Source organism: Heteronotia binoei, unplaced genomic scaffold (genome assembly GCF_032191835.1).
Source record: "Heteronotia binoei isolate CCM8104 ecotype False Entrance Well unplaced genomic scaffold, APGP_CSIRO_Hbin_v1 ptg000334l, whole genome shotgun sequence".
Lineage (NCBI taxonomy): Eukaryota > Metazoa > Chordata > Lepidosauria > Squamata > Gekkonidae > Heteronotia > Heteronotia binoei.
In genome coordinates this window covers 818,307-834,840 of record NW_026800018.1, presented here as the reverse complement: position 1 = coordinate 834,840, position 16,534 = coordinate 818,307, and the positions used below count along the sequence as shown (strand labels likewise).

Sequence of the window (16,534 nt, the reverse complement as noted above, 5' to 3'; positions counted from 1 at the left end):
ATAAAACTCAATATAGTATTTTCTAGCAAAATTAGACAAGTAGCAAGGCCAGTAAAAAATCGTTCCTTTCTGCAAATAAATTCTTGTTTTGCTGGCATAATTATTATTGCTATGGTTAACAGAGCAAATGGCCAACAACATAGTTCCATCTCAACCAATTCTGGTTCTTAAAATTATTATACATATGCAATGATTAATTTTCTTCTTATTTTTTAATATTAATTATTCAGCACTTTGTTTAAATTATTGGCATTTTCAGCATGTATTATGAACTGCATGCCATGACTAGAGCAGACCAGAGGTGCTGCTGATTAGCAGGGCTCTTTTTCTAGCAGGAGCTCTTCTGCATATTAGGTCACACACCCCTGATGTAGCCAATCCTCCAAGAGCTTAGAGGGCTCTTAGTACAGGGCCTACTGTAAGCTCCAGGAGGATTGGCTACATCAGGGGTCATGGCCTAATATGCAGAGGAGCTCCTGCTAGAAAAAGAGCCCTGCTGATTAGCATAAATTAAGCTTCATAAGAAAATTCCTTGAATTATGGACAGTGCAATCCTAAGGGATGCCCACACCACAGTGGTCAAGTGCTGGCATAGGGTTCTGGCAGAGACAAGAAGGCAGGGAAAAGAGCAAGAAGCTGGGCTGTACAGGCTACAACCATGCCATCATCCACAGCAACCACGCCATTGTGACCCAAACAGCTCACAAGGTGCAGTGGCAAAGCTGTGAGGAACAGGGCAAACAGAAGCAATAAGGGGCAGCAGCACTGGGAACCCAGGCCTGTGCACATCACAGCCAAGGGGCAGGAAGGGGAGGGGCCATGGACTGCAGGGCCTTGTCCACAGCACACACTCCATTCTTTTAAAGGAACAGAACCCTGCCTAACAGTAACATTGCAGCTGACAGGGTAGGCAAAGGCTGCAGCAGTCTCTCACCAACAGCAACCCAAGACGAATCCATGACCCAAAGGGTGCAGTCGCCAAGAAAGGGGCACAGGGAAATGACAAGGTGACTGTGCCCAGCCAGGAACTCTGCTGCTCACCAGCAGGGGTGCATCCTGACAAGCCAACACTCTGCCAAGGGCACCCCTGGGCGCACTCCTGGTGGTGGAGCGGAAGGGAGGCCACTGTTGTGGTTTTGCTGTGGGGGCATGCAGCATCACTAACAGCCTCCTTAATGAAACAGAAGTATTTTGAGACAGGAACAACCATCATTCCACTGCAGAACGCTGTCATTGCTTTTCCAAAGCACTGCCTTCAGCATTGAGGGGCCGTAAGTCCACTCTGGATGATGTCATTCCAGTCCCAGAGCAATCTGTCCCTTCCAAGAGACTATCATTCTAAATCCATTCTCATTCATAGTAACTTTTGTGTATAGTAATGTATTTCAGTGGATCCCATGCAAGTCAATTGACATTCCTGGCTTTCATTATATCCAATGGGATTCCATTATATCCCGTTGTTCCCAGCGGCCATTCCTGTCATTCATTTTACTACATCTCTCAGTAACAACATAGAATCATAGAGTTGAAAGGGACCTCCAGGGTCCTCTAGTCCAACACCCTGCACAATGCAGGAAATTCACAAATACCTTCCCCTAAATTCACAGGATCTGCATTACTGTCAGTTGGCCATCCAGCCTCTGTATAAAAACCTCCAAAGAAGGAGGAGCCCACCACCTTCTGAGGAAGACTGTTCCATTGAGGAACTGCTCTAATGCTCAGAAAGTTTTTCCAAATGTTGAGCTGGAAACTCCTGACTGCCTCAGTGTCCCTCATGACAGCCACCAGCCCTTCCATGCACTCATAACTCCAGCATCCCTCCCCTTCTGGCAGATCTCCAGCCACTCTTGCTCAGTTACCATCCACATGGAAGAGAAGGTAGGGCAGATGGGCTTTGCCAGCCATAGGCCCAATGCCCAGGACCCCAGTAAGGACTCTGAGTCCCCTGCTACAGCACTTAGAGCCTGAGGAAACTGCTTGCCTCCCCCACTAGTGCCCTCCCCATTCCCGTGATTCCCTCCAAAGTCATTGAGCCTGCCTGCTGCATTGGCTCCCCACCCAGCTATTGACTGATCCCATGCATCCACAGTAATAGCCCTTCTAGATGTTTGTTGCCAAGATGACAGGGGCCCCCTTAGAGCAGGCACACATTCACCCAGAGCACCCACAGACCCATCCCCCCTTCACGCAGCAGCCAGCAAGGTGAGTGGTGGGCCAAGGTGTGAGGTCATCCTTGGAAGTGGTGCCAGACTTCTGCTATGTTTGACAAATGACCATGATGGGGGACCAGTTTCATCTGAACGATCAACTGCAACCACCGAAGCTTGGGGATTCCTGGGTCAGAGCCCTCCCTCGGATGTGTTATTGGGCAGCCTTAAAGGGGAGGGGTGGGGGAAGGAGAGGCATAGAGTTGCTGTCATGGAGTCAGAACCAGTGAAATGACACTCTCACTCCATGTAGAAAAATATATACAATTGTATTCAGTATGTATTCAGTCTTTTCCAAAACATATCCTCTTGTAAATATCTCAATGGTACAGACAAAAAAACATCTTGTGCACAACACTCCTACTGTCCAAACAATACAAAATTAATTAAAGTCCAACGAATCATAAAAAGAACCAGTCCATTTCATTTCGGGAAGAACCCTTCTTGAGGGGACTGTCTTTTATACTGGGTTCAGTAGTGTTGTAGTGCTGTATTTCATATCCTGGCCTTCCAAATTGATATTTTATATGGAATCTCTTATTGGAATGCCACTGCCAGTCTGTATCCTGAAGCATTTGATAGCATTCTGATGGATCGGTTCTTTCACCATTTGGGCCGAGCCTTCAGAGATAACGTAGCTGTTAGGGTTCTGTAGTGAGACATGTTAGCCACACAGTAAGGACTTCGTTCTCCCCAGTAGTGCTAAGTGACTCTTCTGTTCTTTTTCCATGACCAAAGTGTCACGCCACTTGTACTAAGTCTGTATGACAGGGAGTTCCAAGATAGAATTTCATACCACATGTCCTACATAGTGAGTTTGGGAGCGACCTGCCTGGAGTTTTTGTAAGCCAGGGGGTGGGGGCATGACTGGGTCCTGCGGAGGGGATTTGGCCACCACAGGGGAGGGAGATGATTTTTTATGCCTGTAGTCAGCATGTATATAACTCTGACTTACACCAGCATAACTCTGAACTAATGGATAGTTATAGTTAGCACTCCCCCGCCTTAGGATTGTACTGTAAATTTTACTAAAAAATTATTTCCTTCTTTTCCTTACCAAAATAAATTGAGGCATATTTCAGGATATTACTATTATTCAAAGAAAGCTTGGAAATTTATTAAACTTAAGACTCAACAAGATAAATTAGACTATAAGCTCAATTCTTGGTCTGTGCCTTAATTTCTCTGGGTAGAAGCCCCCAAGAAGGAAACATGCAGATTTTTGATGTTGAATTTAAATGCAATATTAATGTTTCTTTGGTTTATCTGACCTTAATGTTAGCAATTAACAAAGAGGTGGTTTGAAATAGCTACCTGCAGGAGAAAACATGTGAGGTTAAAGCAAAATGCTTTTCAGGCTAGTTTACATAACCTAAAATGAAATAGAAAACATACTGTTTTCAGAGGATTAAAATTATACTAAGAAGTTAAAATAGAAAATGAATCGTAAGTATTAATTTCTTGCAACCAAGAACCATAATTTATTTGTATGACTCTAATTTTTCATTTAAGGAACCCTGTGGCACAGAGTGGTAAGCTGCAGTACTGCAGTCCAAGCTCTGCTCATGACCTGAGTTCGATCCCGGTGGAAGCTGGGTTCAGGTAGCCAGCTCAAGGTGACTCAGCCTTCCAGCCTTCTAAGGTTGGTAAAAGGAGTACCCAGCTTGTTGGGGATAAAGTGTAGATACTGGGGAAGGCTATGGCAAACCCCGTAAAAAGTCTGCCATGAAAATGATGTCACCCCAGAGTCAGAAACGACTGGTGCTTGCACAGGGGACTACCTTCACCTTTTTACCTTTTTAACTTTTCATTATATGGCCAGATTTATTTCAGTATAGGTTACACCAGTTGCTCTCATTCATTTTAGTCCTGGTAACGGCTTTACCCATCTCCACAGCCAGTGTACACTTGTTACTCAATTTATTAACATATTAGGCTTCCGTGTACTTAAATGTAATGTTTCAGCCAATCTAGTGCCAACTAATCTATTTGCAATAGCTCTCCAAGATCTCAGGGAACATTACAAAGTCCTTGTGCCTCCTCATGTCCACCACAGTTCTATCACTGAAGCATGTCTGGAAATTTAGCACTTAGAACTTGATTTCCAGGGTCATGCAAGTTGGAACCATAGTTCATGGGGAGAAGGGAACCTAAAATGGCTCAGTTGAGGAAATTTACATGTACTGATGGGCTGCAAGTGGAGGAGTGGGGAATCAAACCTGGTTCTCCAAGATAAGAGTCCGCACTCTTAACCACTACACCAGACTGGCTCTCAAACTAGTCAAGAGGACTGGGGTAGACAAGCAGGAGGACTTTGTAATGTGTAGTTAGGCCTTCAAGTGAGGTCTTTTCCACCCCTTTTATTTGAGATCATTTCAACTGAAGTTGCCAAGACTGACCTTTAGGTGTTCAAGATCCAGAATAAACCATGGCTTGGTTTCTGAGATGCCATTTCATTAGTGCAACAGCAGTTCCTTAGACAGAACAGAGTTTGTGAAGAAAGGGAGGCAATTTATGCCTATTCCTGCTGCTGGAGCCTCTTACTTTGCTCCCCCCCCACACACACACACACAGTGCAGGAAGACAGTTTTGCAGGCACAGAAAGCTGCAGTGGGAGGGGAGGGGGGAGAAGATACTTTCCTCAAATGTGATTTTGCTTGTGCTGTTTATGATCCAAGGCTTTGATACAATGTTTCCAGTTTTCCCATCCCTCTGATTCATCCCGTTCCCAGATACATATGCTCTCAACTCCTAAACTAAAGTACATGCATCAATCTATCTCTAGTGATCTGGTCATAGAGCCATCCCTAAACTAGTAGCCACATGTGTATTCACTAACCAAAGCTTTTTAAAAAAAAAAAAATAGTGTGTTTAACAGCTGTGAGAATCAGGGAATGGGTATCACATAAACTCCAAGATTTGTCTCCCATTGGGACTGGGAATGGAGAAAAGCCATGCAGGCAACTTTAGATGCAAAAAGGCTCATGAATCATAGCTAGTGTTGCCAGGTCCTACCTGGCTGCTGGCAGCGGGATCAGACGGCAATGCGATGACATCACTTCCAAGTAACATCTTCATCTTCTTCGTGGTCTCTGTGCTTCACACTCATGGGATAGTGCGCCTGCGCCGATCCCCGAATCGGTAACTGAAAAGCCCGGGATTTTTTCGCGCTCGGCGCCAATGGGCATGCGCAGGCGTCCCAATGCGCATGCCCACCGGCGCCCGCGCGGAGGATCCCGCCAGTTCCTTTCTGACCGCTGCGCTAGAGAGGTTCCCTTTCTGTTTCTCCGGTCGGTGAGAGCACTTTTCTCTCGTTTTAGCCCGTTTATCTTTGTAAATAGTTAGTTAGTTAGTTAGTCTTTAGTATTAGTTAGTGATAGTTAGTTTTAAAAAAAAAAAGCGTTCTTCGTTGTCCGGCGGACTGCCCCTTGGGGTATTCCGCGTTCGCTTTTCCCCCGCCTTTCTCTCAGGCGTTTCTGAGTAGAAAGAAGTTGTGTTCGCGCGACTGCTTATGGAAAGTCGCTGGGGGGTTTTCAAGCGCTGCCGTGCTTGCGGGAAGAAGATTGCCCCTCCGGACGGCCATTCTCTGTGCCTGCTGTGTTTGGGAGAGTCGCACAGAGTAGAGTCGTGCCCGCACTGTCTTCGGTTCTCGAAACAGACCAGGAAGAACCGTGCGGCTCGATTATCGGCGGCGTTGACCGAATCGGCGCTTCGACCTCATCGACCGATGGAGGGATCGGCGCCGAAATCGACTGACACCCCGGCACAGGAGCTCGCATTGGCCGATGCTGCTCCGACCCCGATGGTAGAACTGCCGGAAGAGCGTGGCTCCACAAAACGTTCCCGCGAGGGCTCGGTGGATACGCCCGCTAAGAAACGCCTTGAGGACTCGGGGACCCGAGTTCTGAAAAAGGCGAAGTCAAAGGAGAAGCGGAAGCGACCCAGCACTCCTTCCCCGTTGGGGGGCGCATCGACATCGGCAAACCCACCGAAAACGATTCGGGTTTCCCCGCGCCGAAGCCCAGCGTCCCAGCAACGCCTGTCGGCGTCGGAGCAGGAGCCGGAGATTGACCTCACCCAACGGTCTTCGTCTTCGGGCTCACGTCAACGGTCGATCAGCGATTCGGCGTCGGAAGTGGATGCTTCGGCACCGGTCATAGACCCGCCATTCAAGCCCCGACTCAGGCGAGATCCACCCTTTACCCCGCAACGCTTCCCGATACCACCATGGGAGCAGCGTTGGTGGCAGCCTCCCTACTCCCGGTATGAATCCTACCGTTGGTACCCGGAGGACTACCAAGACTGGGAGCAAGCTTCGGAGTTCTCTTCGGTGTCGAAGGTCTCGCATCGTTCCCGGAAGGCGTCGGCGTCGGTTCCTCCGGATCGACAGCTAGTTCCGGTTGAAGCCCCTCGGAGACTACAACCGCTTCAACTGCCACCGCGAGAGTCGACCCCGAGGCTCTCAGAACACTCCACCCAACGTGACTCTTCGTCATCGGAGTCGGATAGTGAAGCTCAGGACTTGGAGCCCTCACCAGGTTCCCAGACGGCGGAGGACCTCCCGATTTCGCCGTCGGAGGATCTGAAGTCCTATGGGGACCTCGTGAGACGTATTGCTGCCACCCTCAGACTGCCTGTGACCCAGCCTGAACCCGTAGTGGACGACAACGTGTTCGATATAATGCAGAGGAACACGTCCACTGCGGTGGCCCTCCCGGTTACTAAGGTGATTCTTCAGGCCGTCAAAGAACCCTGGAAGAAGCCTTCTTCGACACCGGTCTCTTCTAAACGCCTGGACCACATGTACAGGGTCCAGGAGGCAGGTGCCGAATTTTTGTTTACCCACCCACGTCCGAACTCAGTGGTGGTCTCCTCCTCCTTGAAGGCAAGGAAGGTTCACTCCTCCCCACCGGACAAAGAAGGGAGGAAGATCGACGGAATGGGCCGCAAGGTCTACTCAGCTGGGGCACTCGGCATAAAAATATCTAATTATGCAGCCTGCATGGCTAGGTATCAGTATGCCGTGCTGGAACAACTTGCCCCGTTCCTCTCTTCTCTAGGCGAGGACAAAAAGGCCGCTGCAACCAAGCTGCAGAAAGAGGGTATCGCTGTGGCCAGACAACAACTGGCTGCAGCGAAACACATGGTGGAAGCCTCAGCCAAACAGATCACCTCTGCAGTCTGCATTAGGCGTCACTCCTGACTTCGGTCCACGGCACTCCACCAAGACACAAAAACCTTCATTGAGGACCTGCCTTTTGAGGGTGATGGACTCTTCAGCACCACAACCGACTCGGCGCTGCAAGAGTTCGATAAGAGCGTCAAGACCTCTAAGAACTTGGGCGTCCAATCCACTCCCAAAACTTCTAGGTCCAAGCAGTGGCCTAAGCCCTGGACCAAGAAACCCTACCAAAGGTTCTCCCCTGAACAATGGCGTCCCCGGCCTGCACAGCCTGAACGACCCTCCTACCCTGGTAACGGCAGGAACCGTTACGGGACCCAGCCCTCCAGCAAGTCTAAGGGGGCCCGTCCCCAGAAGCAGGGGGTTTGACTTCCTACAAGCACGCGTCATCGCTCCCACTGTTGGCTCTTCCATCCGCCTACGCCCTTTCCTGCCTGCCTGGGAGTTGATCTCCACAGACAGGTGGGCGCTGTCCATCGTGAAAGAGGGCTACAAAATAGAGTTTGTTCAGACCCCAGACCAGTCCGTGGTAGTTACCACTCCCCCTTCCCCACCTCTGCTGGCGGAGGTGAACAACCTCCTACAGAAACAAGCCATAGAGGTAGTTCCACCGGAGGCCAGGACAGGAGGCTTCTACTCCTGCTACTTCCTGGTCCCCAAACGGGACGGGGGCTTGAGGCCTATCATGGACCTTCGGAGTCTGAACAAATTCATTCTGTACCAGAAGTTCAGAATGGCCACCATACAAACTATCCTGCCCCTCATCAATCAGGGAGACTGGATGGCGACCCTGGACCTCAAGGATGCCTACTTCCATGTCAGCATCCACCCTGCGTTCAGGCGTTTCCTAAGGTTTGCAGTGGGTGCTCGGCATTTCCAGTTCAGGGCCCTGCCGTTTGGACTGTCTACCGCTCCTCGGGTGTTCACGAAGCTGATGAGTGTGGTGGCTGCCCACCTTCGTCTTCAGGGAGTTGTTGTCTTCCCATACATCGACGACTGGCTTCTTGTAGCGAAGTCGAAGGAGAGTTTAACAATGCACATTGCCATCACTCTGCGTCTGCTCGACACCCTGGGTTTGCAGGTCAACCTGGAGAAGTCCCATCTTACTCCATCCAGGACAGTTCAATTCATAGGGGCCCTATTGGATACAGATCGACACCGAGCATTCCTTCCTCCACAGAGAGCAAAGGACATCATCAATCTGGTACAGCTTCTTCGAAGGCGGCAGTGGGGCACGGTTCAGCAGCTCCAGCGGATGCTGGGGCTGATGGCTGCGACGACAAGCGTGCTACGTTTCGCAAGACTGCGAATGAGAGGACTGCAACTATGGTTCTTACGCCATTTTCGTCCTCTCAGAGACTCGCCTCGAAAGAGGTTTTCCATCCCCCTTGGGACTATCCAATCTCTGCAATGGTGGGGATCGGAGAGCAACATCTGTCAAGGGGCTCCCTTTCATCTACCAACCCCTACCGTGAATATCGCTACTGATGCTTCCATGTGGGGGTGGGGAGCTCACCTGGAAGATCTGTGTGTGGGGGGCCAGTGGCCTCCGGAACTGAGTCGGTGCCATATAAATTACTTGGAACTGCTGGCAGTTCACTTCGCCCTTCGCTCTTTCCGCCCTCTGCTAGCAGGGAAGACTGTGGCACTGCTTACGGACAACACCACTGCCCTGTGTTATATAAACAGACAGGGGGGGACGGTGTCCCGCAGGCTGTGCTCGCTAGCGATGGATCTCTGGACGGAGTGCCTCCAGTGGGACATTTTTCCGAAGGCAACACATCTGCCGGGGGTCCTCAACATTCAGGCGGACTCTCTCAGCAGGGGTGCTGCTCTCCCACACGAATGGGAGCTGCAATGGCGGTTCCTGGAGCCGGTGTTCCAGCGTTGGGGGTACCCACAGCTAGACGTCTTCGCCACGGCGGAGAACAAGAAGTGCCCCTTGTTCTGTGCCAGGGGAGGTGCGGATCCAGCCTCGCTGGGAGACGGACTCCTACTTCCGTGGGGGGGCTGGTTCCTTTATATGTTCCCACCCTTGCCTCTGCTGACGAGGGTAGTCCACAAGCTAGTGCAGGAGAAGCCACGTTGCATCCTGGTGACTCCGTGGTGGCCCCGTCAGAGCTGGTTCCCGATCCTGCTCCAGCAGTCGGGGGGGGGGGGTCTTTTACCAGTTCCCGAAAGATCCGGACCTGTTGTCGGCCCAGGGCGGGCACGTACTCCATCACAACGTGCCTCACCTGAAGCTGACGGCGTGGTTCATCGACCAGTAGGGTTTTCCACCAGGGTCCAGCAAGTCCTCCAAAGCAGCAGGAAGCCTTCCACTCGTGCCTCTTACGAGAGGAAGTGGAAGAAGTTTAGTAACTTTGTGGCTGACTCCCCTACGCCTCCTGACTCTGTCGGGCTGTCGGCAATTTTTGACTTTCTTTTAGCCTTGGTGGATGAGGGGCTGGTATTCTCTTCCATCAAGGTTTATTTGGCAGCTATCTCTGCTTTCCATGTTTCAGTAGAGGGTTACTCTGTTTTTGCTCACCCTCATTCCAAGAGGTTTATGAAGGGGCTGTTTCGCCTTCACCCCCCTTCTAGATCCCCTCCACAGTTGTGGGACTTGACTCTGGTTCTGGACAAGTTGACTCGTCGTCCCTTTGAGCCCATGGCAACATGTTCCTTACAACTTTTGTCTTGGAAGACTGCATTTTTAGTTGCCATCACCTCGGCACGTCATGCGGGGGAGCTCACGGCGATGCGCTGTGACTACCCCTACCTTGCCTTCAGGGAAGCGGGGGTCTCCTTAGCTCCAGACATCACTTTTCTCCCCAAGGTGGTTCCCCAATTTCACCTGAACTTAGAAGTTTGGTTACCCACGTTTTACCCTAGCCCTTCCTCGGATGAGGAACGTAGGTTGCATGCACTAGACGTCAAGCGTGCCCTTCTGTTTTATTTGGATCGTTCACGGGGTTTTCGTAAGGATAACCAGCTTTTTGTTTCCTACTCTGCCCCCAAGTTAGGGTCCAAGATTTCGTCTCAGAGACTTTCCAAGTGGCTTACTGAGACAATTAAACTTTGTTATTTGCTGGCTAAGAGGCCTTTACCTGGACCTGTTCGTGGACACTCCACAAGGGCGATGGCCACGTCGGTGGCGTTCCTGAAAGGTGTGTCCCTTTCTGATGTCTGCAAGGCGGCTACCTGGTCTTCTCCGCATGCCTTCATGAAGCACTACGCGCTGGACGTGCATGCTCAGCAGAGGACTCGGTTGGGAGCTGTGGTGCTGCAAGCTGTGTCTTCAGGTTGACCGTCTTCCCGCCTCCAGGTATGCTTTGCTTGCTAGTCTCCCATGAGTGTGAAGCACAGAGACCACGAAGAAGATAGACAGGTTGCTTACCTGTAACTGTAGATCTTCGAGTGGTCATCTGTGCATTCACACTACCCGCCCTCCTTCCCCACTGCTGACGGTCTCCCTCCAGTAAGAGGCTTTCAGCGGTCAGGAAGAAACTGGCAAGATCCTCCGCCCGGGCGCCGGTGGGCATGCGCATTGGGACGCCTGCGCATGCCCATTGGTGCCGAGCGCGAAAAAATCCCGGGCTTTTCAGTTACCGATTCGGGGATCGGCGCAGGCGCACTATCCCATGAGTGTGAATGCACAGATGACCACTCGAAGATCTACAGTTACAGGTAAGCAACCTGTCTATGTCAGGGTCATTGTGCTATGACATCCATGTTTGGGGGTGGGATTTCCCTAACCAGCCAGCGGGGTTGGGGAATGGATTGGAGCCCCAAAGACCAAGGGAACCCCTGGCCAGACCAGGGGTCTGGCAACCCTAATAGCTGGCAGCAGGAAAATTAGCAAAAGTTGAGATAAGGTCTTTCCCTGTTCCTTCAGTAAGATAGTTGAATAACCAGTTGAACATACCTGTATTACTGTTTGTATAGTACTGACTTAGAGCAACAAATATTTTCTAAATCAATAAGTCTGTATGTGTCAGTGTCTTCTCTTCACTAATAGCTAATAAAAGGTGTTTCAGTGGAGGATACAAAAATTTCAACAGTAATTAGACTTAGATTTTTAAAATGCTTTATTTACCTTTTTATTGCTAAAAGTTGGTTATTTCCAGAAAGCTTAGGATGAGTTTAATCCTTTTCAAAGCTTTAGAGGTTTACAGTTTTCACTGTTGAACACCAAATAGCCTGCCTTCTCCTATAGATAAGCTAATGCATTCAGTGATGAGTACTTGAATACCACCAGATGTACTGAAGTTATGCTTAGGCAAGGTTCAAGGTTATGGTAATATAATGCAGAGAAACAGTGGAATCTTTACATGCCATCCCTAGTTAGAAATAAGGTAATTATGGATAGTTTGTAGTAATGGTAATAAATCTCTTTTATTATCACTTTCAGTTTTTATTTTCTGTGTTCATTGCTTGTTTTAGGGGGGTTTTAAAAATTGTTTCTGCCTTCATGTACATGCATATGTATGCCTGGAATTGTGATTGACTCTGGCAACCCCTACTGGGAACTTGGACATTTAAAGAGGTGGCTTCTATTACCTGCCTCTACGTCCCAGCTCTGGTATTCCTTGGAGGTCTCCCATCCAGGTATTTGCCAGGGTCAGTCCTGCTTAACTTCCAAAAACTGACAAGATCAGACTTGCCTGCAGGGCCAGCCTTGCCACTAGGCAAAATAGGCAATTGCCTAGGGCGCCAGTCCTCGGGGGGCACCAAATTGGGCATCCCATGTGACTAAGTGACAGTCATACACTGCTACTGGCTACTGGCCCGCTTGCACAATGCTGGGCTGCACCTGCACAAAAGCGGCAAAGTGAGCCAGCAGCAGCATCAGAGCCTGTAGAGCCAGCCTTAAAAGGCGCAGCTTTCCTCACTGGCTGGCAAAGGTAGGCAGGCACCTGTCTGTGAGTGACTGCTGCCAGCCGGAAAGAGTGTGTGCTGCTGCCGCCACTCCTGTCATTTGAGGTTCCTGTGCACTGCCTTCCCTCTATCCATGCACCCTGCCCAGCCGTGCACCACCATATGCACCTTCAAGGCTGGCCTGAGTCTGCTGGCAGTGCTAGTGGCTTACCTTGGAAAATACTTTGGCAGGGGAGCAAGGCAGGCAAGGGTGGGTCATCCCCCTGCTTTAGTGGACTTTAGGAACTTTCTTGCATGTTTTGGAACAAGTTCTTTTCCTGCTCCTGCACAGGCAATCTGGAATAAAGATTGCTGGGGGGGGGGGGGAATCCTTGTAAACAAATTGCTGGAGATTGGGAGGGATAGATTGTTGCTGATGGGGGTCTCAGAGTCTTTTAATGAATTCTGGAAAGGTCACACTGACCGCACACTCCTATGCTGGCTTCAAGTTGTCAAGGTCCATTGATTCCCATGGACTTTAGACTGGAGGAGCTCTGCATAGGATCGCGGTGTGGTGGACAAGTGATTGGGTGCCCCTGGCAAGCTGGTGTGCAGGTGGCTGGCACTTGGAGCAGGGGTCAGATCTCTCACATGGATCCTTGGCCCACGAGAAGGAATCCAGCCAAAACAAAGCCTGTTTAAAGACCGGATCTAGTGGGGAAAGTTTTCAGTGCATGCCTTTCTCGGCGTATGGGCTGTGGAAAATAGCTTACCTGGATCTGGTAAATAGCTTACCTGGGGACCTGAGCACTGAATGTTAGCAGGGATCGTGTGGAGCTGGATACAGTCCCGCAAAGCAGCTCTAAGGAGAGTTCCTTAGATTTAGGAAGGAAGTAAGGGTGTTCAGGGCTGCTTCCCAAATTTCTCAAAGGGATCTACAAGCATCTTAACCAAACTGGTCTATCTCTTTCCTGCCAGCAGTTTGCCTCAAACCCAGTGTGCTAGAATGCAGGATTCTACAGGATGTTCCTATTAATTTTGCCATGTTTGAGAAATCTCTGATGGAGCTGAATGCGAATGCTTTTAATTTTTCTTAAAACAACTCAGATGAAGATGGTTCCCTGGACTGGAAACATTGTATCAAAGCCTTGGATCATAAACAGCACAAGCAAAATCACATTTTCTGAGTATTTACGGGAATAGTATTTACTTTTCATCCCAACAAGGACTGGAAGTGGCTTACACCATTCTCCTCTCCCTCATTTTGTCTTCTCAAGGACCCTGAGGTAGGTCAGATTGAGAGAAGGCGACTGGCCCAAGATCTTCCATTAAGTTTCCATGGCAGAGTGGAAGATTTGAACCTGGGGCTCTTATTCTGACTGTTGGCACTAGAAGTTTGTATGTCAGAATCTCAATGTTGCAGTCGGCAAAAGAAGACAAGGATGTCCAAATATCCACAAACTGTTGACATAATGAATTGCCTTCTCAGTACTGTCCGATTGGAAGCAAGGAGATCCCTCCTCCCCCCCCCCAACCCCGGCCATCTTTTGAAACCTTTTAAATGGCATGGAAATCCTTTTCAAAAGTTGGAGACCCCTGAGAATGAGTTTGGCACCTCCTGCCTGCAAATCCCTCCAGCAATCTTGGAGGGTCCAAAATTCTGTGTGTGTGTGTGCGCGCACGCACTGTGCTCCTTATTATGGAAGCTGTTTTTTCCAGCAATCATCATCCAAGAAATTACTGAGACCGATTTCCCACTGGCCTTACGCCGCTCTCACGCTCCTCTTCTCGTGGGCATTCGATGAAATTGCTGAGCAGAAAGGTTAAAACGGATAAAAGGAAGTACTTCTTCACCCAAAGGGTGATTAACATGTGGAATTCACTGCCACAGGAGGTGGTGGCGGCCACAAGTATAGCCACCTTCAAGAGGGGTTTAGATAAAAATATGGAGCACAGGTCCATCAGTGGCTATTAGCCACAGTGTATGTGTGTATATAAAATTCTTTGCCACTGTGTGACACAGAGTGTTGGACTTGTTGGCCTGATCCAACATGGCTTCTCTTATGTTCTTATGTTCTTCTCTTCAGGGCTTCCATCGGATTTCACACTATCTGCCTTGGGGCTGCAACTGGCTTCGCCTTTTTCGCACAGCAAACAGAAACTGGTTTTTAGAGGATCTTGTTTGATGCACGAAAAAGAGCAAGTTGCAGCCCCAGGGCAGATAGTGTGAAATCCAAGAGAAGCCCCATAGAGAAGAGGAGAGTGAGAGCGGCATAAGGTTAGTAGGAAATTAGTCTGATTGTCACGGCTGACTATGTTTACATACAGTTCAATCCACACTGACATATCTATCTTCTGTTCCATACCAGGATTTATTTATGAAAAAAATTATGTAGAATTATGTAAAATTTTATGTAGAAAAGAAAAGCCTCTGGCTTTTATGTGTCTGGACCAGGCTGAACTGTTTAAAATTACATAACTTTATTGATAAATGCAAGGATTTTTTGGTGGAAAAAGCCCAGCAGGAACTCATTTGCATATTAGGCCACACACCCTGACATCACCATTGTTTCGCGCTGCTTTTTTGTAGGAACAGCCTGGCAGGAACTCATTTGCCTATTAGCCACACCCCCAGACACCAAGCCAGCCGGAACTGCGTTCCCATGCATTCCTGCTCAAAAAAAGCTCTGGATAAATGTAATAACATGAAATCTAAAGAAAAATCAAATATATTAACGTTAGTTAGAGACAGGAAAGTTTTTCTGGGAAACCTGTTTATCACATGCACACCTCGAAGTCATGTCAACCTCTGGTGACTGACCTCTACTATGCCTGGAGGATATTCAGAGAGGTTGCTGAATAGAGCCTGTCCTCCCAATTTTGTTATTTCAAGGAGGTCTCCCATCCAAATACTTGCCAGGGTTGGCCCTGCTCAACTTCCAAAATCTGACAAGATCAGGCTTGCCTGGGCTATCCAGGCCAGGGAGCAGTTTCAAGTTTTGTGCTTTTCATTTTTCCCACAATTCAGTAGGGCTCCCAGCCCTACTGACTCCCTCAGATCCACATCTCTCCCTCAGCAACCTTGTTAGTTCTTAAGAGTAGTGTAAATATTTCTGTGACCATTCAGGCCTTTCACTGTGACACTCGATCGTCACTCTCAGCCACCTGGCTGTCTCCACAGAGCTAACAGCGAGCTTCACTTCACCAGAAGTCTCTTCACAGCTCTTTGTATCAGCCCTCTCTTCAGTTCTCCTGCTGACCATCTACTGCTCACTTCCACTGTCTCTCTCTGACAGTTGACTCTCCAGCCGTTATGTCACTCACTCATCCTGAGAGTTCCGAGCACTCCAGCCCCCACCCTCAGATCACATGACTCAGACTCCCTGAGTCCTTAGATTTCTATTAACCCTTCCAATTCTGTCACATGTCCCTCCCTTCTGAATCATTGCGTAAGGCGAAAGGTCTTAGCCTTTTGCTGAGCAATGGGCACATGGGGCACACCTACTTGGGTTATACTTCATTATAACTTTAACCATTATGCTATAATCTTAAATTCATAACTATGTACATTTTTCTTCATGTATAAGTAATAATACCTTCAATACTGGCACAATACAAAACAGTTTTTCAACATTTACATTGTTCTCAACAGTGCATCCGCAATTACATTTTGTTTTCCAGGTATATGTTGTATGTCAAAATTATAATCCTGGAGCTGTAAACTCCACCTTATTAGTTTACTGTTGGTATATTTCACCTGGTTTAACCATTTCAGGGGGGGAATGGTCTGTGCATAAAGTATACTTCCTCCCCCATAGGTATGGTTTCAATTTTCCTATGGACCATACAATTGCTAGACATTCTTTCTCAATAACTGAGAGATGTTGCTCCCGGTCTAAAAGTTTTCTACTCAAATAAAGGATGGGATGATACTGTCCCTCCTCTCCATGTTGGCTTAATGTTGCACCTATCCCATCAGTAAATAGGGTAAACTCCTTGGAAAAATCCAGAGTTCTTACCACTGGCTCAGTAGTTAGAACCACTTTCAGACGCTCATAAGCTTTCTGACACTCTGCATTCCATTTTACTGGATCAGGGTTCTTTTTCTTTGTGCACTCACATAGTGGGGCTGCTATTGAGCTAAACTCAGGAATAAATCTTCTGTAGTATCCTACTTCGCCCAAAAATGCTCTAATTTGTTTCTTCGTTTGGGGTCTGGGCCACTCATGTATGGCTTGCACCTTTCCCCAATCTGCTTTTATCTTACCTCCTCCTAGCACATGCCCTAAATATTTCACCTGGGCCA

General features: G+C 48.7%; 1 protein-coding gene across 16 annotated transcripts in view; it reads left to right on the top strand.

The window, feature by feature from the left end:
• The window catches only part of LOC132590604 (gephyrin), a 686,862-nt gene that overhangs the window by 484,492 nt on the left and 185,836 nt on the right, over window positions 1-16,534 (top strand). The window lies entirely within an intron of this gene.